Here is a 10583-nt window from a genome sequence, read left to right as displayed (position 1 = left end):
CTTTTCAAGTGAGTCAGTTCTTCACATTAGGTTGCCAAAGTGTTGGAGTTTCAGCTTTGGCATCAGTCCTTCCAATGAATATTCAGGTCTGATTTCCTTTAGGATTGACTGGTTTGATCTCCTTGCAATCCAAACGCAAATGGTATATAAAACTGACCTCTGCACTGCACTATGCATGCTTTATCCTTTCTTTGGTAACATTTTGTTTTTCCCTGGAGATGATAGTTAATTTTTTTTAATTTTCTTAGCTTCCTATTGACTTATCATTAATTCAAACCTAAACACTGTTGCATGATCTCCTCTAAATACATTCAAAAGTAATTGGGATGCAATCAGTTTCATTTATTTGAAGAAATATTCCTGGAGCTTTCTGACTAGCTCCATCTGGACTTATTGTTTACTAAGTCTGATGTGTGTGTTTGACCTGCCATCTTTAATCGTACTTTGGGGCCGGTTTTGTAACTTTGGATTGCTAAGCAAGTCTTAATCCCCTGCAAGGGCTGCTAGCTATGTGACACAGCAAGTTTCCTTAGAAGAAGGCCCCCCATGTAAGTGTTCTTGTTGGAAGCTTTCTCCTGAGAACATTTACCAATTTTCTGCGCAACGAAGAGATTGCAAGTCTCTCAGCTGGATCAATGTCTTCTTTCTTGGAGTTCAGATCTGAAACTCTTCCTGCATTAGGCAGAAAAAAATGAATGCCAATTAACAGCTTCCTACAAAAAACAAAACAAAACAAAACAAAACCAAAACCCTTTAACTCAAGATACCACTCTTTAATCATTTTAAACCATTCTGCACATGGATATTGGCCAACCTTAAATTTGACAGAATTCTCAAATATTTGGGGTATAGTATTAATACATAATCTTTTGGTCTTTGTCCAAGTTCAAGTTTAGGTATAACTCTTACTGAGAATGCCTGGAATCTGAACAGCCAAGTTTAGAGCTTAAACAACTTCCCCTTCCTCAATGTCTGTTTAACTGCCAACAGAGCCAGATACCCCCCATGCCATACCCACCCAACCCCCTACAACTCTCAGGGAATTCTAGGAAGACAGCTCACCTTGGTATATTTTATTACAAGATTAAACCATGCAGGAAGGCTGGGAGAAAAGTTAAAGGGCAGACATGGTCAACAATTGTCAGGTTCATTCTTATTTCAGTTATCTTTCCCAAACTCCAGTATGATTTTGGATGTTTCAATAACCAGTGTGATCTGATAAAAGCTTATCAACTGAGAGCAGCCATAGAGAAGGGAATGAAGTGACTATTTCCCACTAGTGTCTGAAGTGAAGCTAAACCACTCAAATGTATGCACATGCCTACACAAACACACACTAACAATAAAAATACGAATACACAAAAAAGCAATACACAGACTCAATGCCTGAAAATTTTCATCTGGCTATTAATAAAAATTTTGGAAAAGTTTGGGAGGAAATTATTTTGAGTTGAATTTCAGGTGAATTTAAGAAGGCATTTCTAACTGGATATATCTTTGAAATGCGAGCTTCTATATTTGCAATCATCACCACACATTTTGAACATCTTCTGTAGGACAAAAGCCAAGTGCTGGCTGCCATGTACACAGATGACTAATGACAAAGCAATGTGAAATGCATTAAATAGCCAACAAGAAGAGAAGGAGGGGAAGTACAGAGGTGGGGACTTTATTCATACCTCCAAGAAAGGACAGAGTGTATACCAATAAGAAGGAGGATGCAAGCCATCTGTGTAACGGGGAGAGTATGAATATGGGGTACAGAGCTAGAGATGGGCCTGCCATGTATCTGGCATGTTCAGAGAGCAACAAATTGCTTAGAACACAGGATTCAGGTATGGAATAATAAAAGACAACTGCGAATGGGGTATGTATATTCATTCTAAACTGTGTGTTTGAGGTGAAATGCCAACTGAAGGCATTTGAACATCTTGAAGGCATTGGGAAACCACAGAAGTTTCTGTTGTTATTTAGGGGTGTGGGTTTGATTAGGGGAGGGGAGAAAATGTGATATATACATGCACTGCTTTGGGATAATTCATCTGACCATGAAGTATGACTGATCAGAATGGAGAAGAAATGAGGCTTGGGAGCTAGGGGCTGCGGCAGACTCAGGGTGAGGAAATGAGAGCCTGGCCTAAAGCTACCAGTTATTAAGCACCTTGCAATCTATGTCACAGGCTTTGTGAGCTCCACGCCTTATCTCAGGTAAGCTTCACGACACCCTGTGGAGTAGGGAAGTAACTGAGATCAGGAAACTAACTAAGAGGTTCAAGGTCACACAACAAGCAAATGACTCAGGTGGGATTTGAATTAATATTTTTTCTGATGTCCAAGTCCATGTTCTTTCTACTATGACACATCAGCCTCCTGTTTTTAATAATGGTTCATCATAGCAGTGATAAGAGGACATGCAGGGGACCCTACTTAGGACTAGGTTATCCTTGCAACCTCAGTATCTTTATGTTGTACCATGATTTTGTGAGTCACTCAATATCCTCTTCTTTCCAATTGAAATTTGTGGAGTAAAAAACCATTCCATGCTGCAGCGTCTCCCCAAAGGCCCAGTCTGTGATCGCCCTGACATGGAAAGTGAGTAGCGAAACATGTTTCAGGTTTGTGGGAAATTGCGAAGGACAAGACAGAAATCATAAAGGCACAATTGAATTACTTTGTGCCGTGGCCCCTGGGATAACAGCTGTTTTCCAGGTCTACAGTGGTTCTCATTAGGAAATTAAAAACTCAAAACTCCGCATCCGCAGCCTTGCACAGCTCTGACCACGTGGTGACAGGAAGCTCTGTGTTTGCACAGGTGGGGGATCCAGCAGCCTCACAAAGTGGGTGGCTGGAATCCCTGCCCTGAACACAGGTGGGCTATTGGACGAAAGGCAAACCCAGGAAGAGGCTCGAGTGTTCTGGTGCTGTCAGCCCCGCTCCACGGAGGGATGAGGGCCCCCGCAGTCCTCGCCACCTCAGCAGGTCATTTTAGGGCCATAAACAACTACTGGTTGAGAGCTCTGTCCACTCAACCTAGTACAGAAGGATCTGGTCTGGTGTAAGTTCAAGTCTCCAAACATTACTTACAATATGATACTTTTGTGCACCACTAAGAAAAACCTAAACAAGTTGTGCTTTTGACAACACATATAGGAATGTCATACATTTCAAAAAAGAAATGTGTTTAAAAACAAAGGGAGGACACAACACAAGACTTAGGGCAATGAGTAGCTACTGAAGGTTTGGGGTTTGGGAAGGCAAGGGGCCAGGAAGGGCAGGACCACCTGGACGCCTAGGGTGTTGTCAGTGTTCTAGTTTCTGAGTCAGGTGGTGAGTTCATGGGAATTGGATAAAATTATTAAAACCAAAAAATCCACATGAAAACCATAGAGGATCGGGTGTAGACCAACGATGAGAGTACATCAAGAACCTGAGATTATAATTAATACATTTCTGTTCCCCTGAGGTACAAAATGGACAAGAAAACAAAAGATGAGATGTTGCCAGAACTCTGCCAAAGTACCCCGATTCTAAAATACCTGGCTTTGAACATTCTTACCTTTGAACATCTTACCTTGCTGGAGGCTTCAGTGTGCAGCCTGATAACCTGGCACCTGCCATCTGCTGCCTTCTCGGTACACAGGACCACTGGTAACTCACATCTAGAGAGAGCATAGGTGTTGACTAAAAACTGGGAAGTGAGCAATAGTAGAAAACTTCATTGAAAATGAACAAGGAGAATGACAGTAATACCAGACTACATTGGAAATTTTCATGTCAACAATCATTCCTTCAATTAAAAGACATTTAATATCAAAGAGAAAGTCAGAAAACATGTAACTAGTCTTGTAGTCTCAAGAAATCAATTCCTTCTCACGAGCCAGAAAAAATTGAGTATACCTCTTACAGCTCCTCCCTTGCCCTCCTCTCTTCATTTTTTAGCCGCTAACCTGAGACATTCATTCCACCCAGAAGGAGCACAAAATGTTAATGATTTGGGCTAGCTGATATCAAAGGCACCTCTGGGCTCTGAGGTCCATGCTGCTGTGTGAGTTGTGGCCAGGCCATGGGCCAGCAGTCAGGACCCAAGGCAGTTGCATTTCCCCCAGCTGAGATTGTCCAGTTCAGGGTGAATTGGGGGATTATCTTGATGCTTCCTCAGACTTATCTTATTTCTCTCTCTGAAGTCAGAAAATTAATTTCAACTTTGCATACCTTGGATGTTTCAAGCTTAGAACTAGAGTCACTGAAAATCAGAGAAAGGGAAAAGAAAGAGGGAGAAAGGCAGATGAAGATGAATGGGAATATGTGGCAGTCTGAGAAAAGCCAGGGGACCACAATTAAAGCAAAGCAGCACATCTCTAAATGTGTTGTCTAAACTCTTCTCACAACCAAGTTCATAGGATTAAGATGTGCTAGTGAGGTAGGCAACTTTCATTGTATTACTGAGGAACATGTTAACTCAACAGAAATGAACTGAGATATATCTATGTGCCAGGAAGTGTGTTAGGTCCCAGAGATAAAGAAATTACCAACCCAGATAATGTCCCATTCCTGGGAAGAACTTCTACAGGGACAAGAACCAGTTGCACTCAAGTAAATCTACAGCATAACACTGGACAGAGATGCAGACTCTGAAGGAATGCTTTGGTGTCTGGGGAGAGGTGACACTGAAGATGTGATGATCAGAGAAGGCTTCTCTGCTGGGGAGACTCAAGAGAAGGAGCAGCCAAGTAAACCTCTCACAAGTGAGCTTTCTCAGAAGAAGGAAGGAGCAGCCACTGGCCAATTCCTGAGGCAGGAGTGGCTGCGTGTCAGGCCAGTTTGAAGACAGGAGGAGGCTTGTATGGCTGGAGTCGGAGCCTGCCACATGATAGCAGGGCCCAGTGCAAAATGAAAGTGCAAAGCCTTTGGTTCAAAACTTATTAAAACCTTCAAAACAGCATCAGTAGAGCACTGAACCAAGTGCAAGGCCCTTCTAAGCTCAGGATCTGGACAAGAGCAGGCCTGGTTGGCTCTAAGGTAGGAAATGAGATCTGAGAAATATTTATGACTGATCATGCTTGGCCTTGTAAGACGTTTCAAGGAGCTTAGATTTTACTCCAAGTGCAATAGGAATGAATCGTGGGTTCTAAGTAAGTAAGTATGTGGCCTGACATGGTGCTAGAAAGAGCTCTGACTCCTGTGGAGGAGCCTGGGAAAACCAGGAATGACAAGAGGGAGGCCAGCGAGGTTGCTAAAGAATTGTAACAATGACAATGAAGAAATAACTCAGTGCGGTATTCTTTCATCATAGTTGGATACAATATTGTCCTCACCACCCCTCACGTGTGTTCTTCAGCTCTGAGGATGAGTGAACCTGCTCTGGATGCTGGAGCAGATGTGAGTAACAAGCGTGGGTAAAGAACCTGCGCAGAAGGTGAAGCCAGGCTGGAAGTGTACTTTAAAAGCAAGGAGATCAGACCAGTCAACCCTAAAGGAAATCAACCCTGAATATTCATTGGAAAGACCAATGCTGAAGTTGAACTCCAATACTATGGCCATCTGAGGCAAAGAGCCGAGAAAGAGCCAACTCATTGGCAAAGACTCTGATGCTGGGAAAGATTGAGGGCAAAAGAAGGGGGAGACAGAGCATGAGATGGTTGGATGGCATCATAGACTCAATGGACATGAGTTTGAGGAAACTCTGGGAGACAGTGAAGGACAGGGAAGCCTGGCGTGCTGCAGTTCATGGGGTCAAAAAGAGTCAGACACAACTTTGCGACTGACAAACAATAGCCTTCTCAGTTCACCTCTCCCTCAACTGATTCGACACCAGGCAGGCATAGGAAGTAGAAAGAATAGAGCATACTTCAGAAAGATTCTGTCCTGTGGGTCTCTGATCTGGAATTCCATTTCATTTTATTTGGGGGAGAATGGATACATGTATATGATGGCTGAGTCCCTTCGCTGTTGACCTGAAACTACCACAATATTGTTAATTGGCTGTACTCCAATATGAAATAAAATGTTTAAAGTTAGAGGGGAAAAAAAGGAAAAGGAAATTCCTGAGAGCTGAAAGTCTTTCAGTGGCTCCTACAGGAGTCACAAGAGGGAAGATTTGAAATTCTAACCAAACCCAGGACACAGGTGGGCACTTAGGCATGGTTGAGTAGTAGAGTAGGTGACCTCTGCAAGGTGTAACTTCTGTGAGCATGTCACCATGTCCTTCCTCAGCCACTGAAGGGCAACCAGGAGATTCTACTTTCTGGATAATGGCTTCAAGAACAGTTTTGATGGAATTATGGGAGGGAGATTGAGGATGCTCCTGCCTGAGAAAGGAGGTAAATGTGGTTAAGAAAAAAAAGAGGCTTAAAACCAGCCAATCGTTCATGAACACCTATGCACTCCAACGTGGATTTGTATGCTGTGGCAACCTTAAGATTGATCATGATCTAAGTTTGAAAAGTAAAGAAAGAAAAAAGAGCCTAAGGTCACCCATTTAGAAATGAAGGAATCAGGACTCAAAGCCAAGCTTATATTTTTTCCATCTTGCCAAAACCATAACAGTGGCGATTTTAAAAAATGACCACATACCCTTGGACCCTCCTCTCATTGTCCCCTCCCGTGGAATCTGTGTGGGCTCATGAGTGCTTTAAACCATGAGTGTGGCAGAAGTGATGCTGCGTAGCTTCCAAGAAGGTCAGAAGAGAGGCCAGACAGCTTCCATCTGGTTCTCTTGGAACCCTTGTTCTTGGAATGTTCCCTCTTGTATCCTATCAGCCACACTATGAGAAGCCCAAGGCACACAGAGAGACCACATATAGGTGCTCTGGTTAAAATCCCCACTGAGCCCAGCTTGGAGCAGCCCAGCCCAGGAGCCAGATATGTGAGTGAAGAAGCCATGTTGGGAGTGAATCCTCCAGGCTCAGCTATCCAACCTTTTCAGGTGAGGCCACACACATAAGAGTAGAGACAAGCCAGTTCTACTGTGCCCTTTCCAGATTCTTGACCCACAGTCTGATAGTTGCTGTTTTACGTCACTAAACTTGGGAGAGTTAGTTATGCAGCAATAGGTGATGAGACTAATAATTTTGACTTGGACTGACTTATGGTGTGAATGGGTCTGAGAGCAAATGTGTCATAGGAACAAACAATACGTGCCATGGTTTTGCATTATCTTTACTATAGAGACAAGTTGATACTTGATTGCTATAACCTTGGTCTAGTATGTATTCTCTTAAATGTCATGTATTCTCTTACACCCAGTAATTTAAATGACAGGTGTCTGTCTGAAACAAGATGTTCTTGGGCCAACAATTGATATATCTTTCACATAAATTTTAAATGAAGCCTTTTTGGCTTATGTAAGATCATTAAAGTCTCCTTTTAAATTGATAAGTCCATGCTCTGTAGGCTGCAAAATCATTACATGGCAAATGACATTTCTAAGTCAATGGCTGCTGGAAGCAATTTTAAATCAAAGCATTTGAATAGCTTCACTTTTTTTTTCAGAAGTAATATGTTTTAGGTTATATTTCATATACAAGAAGGTTTGGTCAAATTTATGTTTTTTCAGATAGCCAAACCATATCCAGATTACACTTGAACCTTTCTTTGAGAGCTCTGTGTAGTATTCAATTGCTTTTGACAAGCATGATACCCTGTAAAAGATATGGCTTTCCTCTGAAAACCCCCTTCAGCTAAAAATACATTGTATCAAAAATAAATGGCTGTCTCATCTAAATTCAACTCTCTGTAGCATTTTGTAAACTTTCGTGACCATAGAGAATGAGCTCTTAAACCTGATTTCAGGGTGTCTAAAACAAGATTTGGGACTTCCGTGGTGGCTCAGACGGTAAAGCGTCTGTCTACAATGCGGGAGTCCCAGGTTCGATCCCTGGGTCAGGAAGATCCCCTGGAGAAGGAAATGGCAATCTACTCTAGTAGTATTGCCTGGAAAATCCCATGGACAGAGGAGCTTGGTAGGCTACAGTCCATGGGGTCGCAAAGAGTCAGACATAACTGAGCATCTTCACTAAAACAAGATTTGAGTGTGAAGACATGGGGGCCCTGCCCTCCGGCCAGGGAGTCAGGCGACCCATTCAGACCCTCCTTTCCAGGTTTTCAGTGCAACAATGTGGGACACAGCAGCTTTGATTTCTTGGGTAGGATGTTGGCAGAGTGGGGAAATGATAATTCTTGAGGAACAACTTTTGAGGGGGGAAACTGAGGCTTTTTGAATAGAGCAAGGGAAAGTATCTGGGCAGAACCAGAAGAAAGGAGAATATATAGCTGATATATTTGTTTGGCAGAAGCTAAGAATGAGAACATGAGAAGAGGTAAGAGTGAGAGCTAGCAGTGGGTGTGAAGTAACACCAAGAACTCTGAACACCCTTGTCACCAACACGACCATCTTCATAAAGCCTGTCGGCGGAGGCTGCATGCTTCTGGCAGCCATTCTGACTCAAGGGACCTGTTCAGGCACAAATCTGTGTTCATATGCTGTGCTATACCCATGAATGCTATACCCAAGTGGACAGTTGTGTGTCCACAGTCAGATTGTCAGAAACCCACATGAAAAAGTTGGGTTACAACAGTGATAAATCTTCTGGAAGATTAAATGACTCTGATAGCTTCCATGCTGCCATCTGGACTGTGGTCATTTTGAAGGCTGACTCTCTACTTGTTTTAATTGATGTGGCCAGCACTGCTTGTGTTGTTAGATTGAAAATAAAACTAGGGAAACCCACCTTACCACCACAAAGGTTATGGCCTTAATACAGCTACAGGTCTGCTTGTGAGCTTGTCAGGAATGACTCAAGACACTTGAGCCAAAGGCTCCAGTAAATCTAAACATTTGATAATTCTTGTTTTTGTTTAACTTAGTGAAGTAAGGCCAAATAGTCAAACCAACTGCTATGCAAAAAGCAGGCAATTTTTATAAAAACAGAAGGATTGTCCTCAAGATTCCAAGAATGTCTATGTAATCATGCTGTTTCTAAGCCCATTGGAGGTTTATCTTCCAATGAGAAATACGTACACAGCTTCAAATTAAGTTCAACTTTGTTGAAAATGCCTTGAAAATTGTTACTGCATTTTACATATTTCATATTCCCCACTTAGTAGACACTCATGTAAAGTCAGATTCTCCAAAAACTACTCTCTAGGATGCAGATTTATGTGTGAGGGATTTACTAAGGAAGTACTGAGTTGTGAGACCAGTCAAGAGTAATGGAAGCAGAGCAGTAAGTGCAAAGAGCTAGGGTAGGGGTGGGTACCTGGAGAAAGAGAACCAGGCTTGTTTGACAAAGGGAAGCCATTTCTAGCCTAAGGCATTTTGTGATCTAAGTTCAGTTCAGTTCAGTGACTCAGTCATGTCTGACTTTTTGCGACCCCATGAACCGCAGCACGCCAGGCCTCCCTGTCTGTCACCAACACCCAGAGTCGACCCAAACTCATGTCCACTGAGTTGGTGAGGCCATCCACCCATCAAAACCTCTGTTGTCCCCTTCTTCTCCTGCCCTCAATCTTTCCCAGCATCAGGGTCTTTTCCAATGAGTCAGCTCTTCACATCAGGTGGCCAAAGTATTGAAGTTTCAGCTTCAACATCAGTCCTTCCAATGAACACCTAGGACTTATTTCCTTTAGGATGGACTGATTGGATCTCCTTGCAGTCCAAGGGACTCTCAAGAGTCTTCTCCATCACCACAGGTCAAAAGCATCAATTCTTTTGCACTCAGCTTTCTTTATAGTCCAACTCTTACATCCATACATGACCACTGGAAAAACCATAGCCTTGACTAGATGGACCTTTGTTGACAAAGTAATGTCTCTGCTTTTCAATATGCTGTCTAGGTTGGTCATAACTTTCCTCTCAAGGAGTAATCGGCTTTTAATTTCATGGCTGCAGGCACCATCTGCAGTGATTTTGGAGCCCAGAAAAATAGTCAGACATTGTTTCCACTGTTTCCTCATCTATTTGCCATAAAGTGATGGGACCAGATGCCATGATCTTCATTTTCTGAATGTTGAGTTTTAAGCCAACTTTTTCACTCTCTTTCATTTTCATCAAGAGGCTTTTTAGTTCCTCTTCACTTTCTGCCATAAGGGTGGTGTCATCTGCATATCTGAGGTGATTGATATTTCTCCCAGCAATCTTGATTCCAGCTTGTGCTTCTTCCAGTCCAGCATTTCTCATGATGTATTCTGCAAGAAGTTAAATAAGCAGGGTGACAATATACAGCCTTGACGGACTCCTTTTCCTATTTGGAACCAGTCTGTTGTTCCATGTCCAGTTCTAACTGTTGCTTCCTGACCTGCATACAGGTTTCTCAAGAGGCAGATCAGGTGGTCTGGTACTCCCATCTCTTTCAGAATTTTCCACAGTTTATTGTGATCCACACAGTCAAAGGCTTTGGCATAGTCAATAAAGCAGAAATAGATGTTTTTCTGGAACTCTCTTGCTTTTTCCATGATCCAGCGGATGTTGGCAATTTGGTCTCTGGTTCCTCTGCCTTTTCTAAAACCAGCTTGTACACCTGGAAGTTCATGGTTCACATATTGCTGAAGCCTGGCTTGGAGAATTTTGAGCATTACTTTACTAT

At 42.6% G+C, this 10583-nt stretch overlaps 1 long non-coding RNA gene across 1 annotated transcript in view; it reads right to left on the bottom strand.

Annotated features, from left to right (window-relative positions):
- Positions 1 to 587: 587 nt before the first annotated feature.
- The window catches only part of LOC104985719, a 56563-nt gene continuing 46567 nt past the window's right edge, over positions 588 to 10583 (bottom strand). The window contains exons 2-3 of the long non-coding RNA XR_824964.1: positions 3572 to 3659; positions 588 to 672 (exon numbers count right to left, since the gene is read on the bottom strand). This is a non-coding gene — a long non-coding RNA (uncharacterized LOC104985719). The remainder of the gene's footprint in view (positions 673 to 3571; positions 3660 to 10583) is intronic.

This window comes from Bison bison, unplaced genomic scaffold, assembly GCF_000754665.1.
Source record: "Bison bison bison isolate TAMUID 2011002044 unplaced genomic scaffold, Bison_UMD1.0 scf7180017864057, whole genome shotgun sequence".
NCBI classification, from domain to species: Eukaryota; Metazoa; Chordata; class Mammalia; order Artiodactyla; family Bovidae; genus Bison; species Bison bison.
Note: the sequence above shows the minus strand (reverse complement) of the source record. Positions and strands in the feature narration are given on the sequence as shown.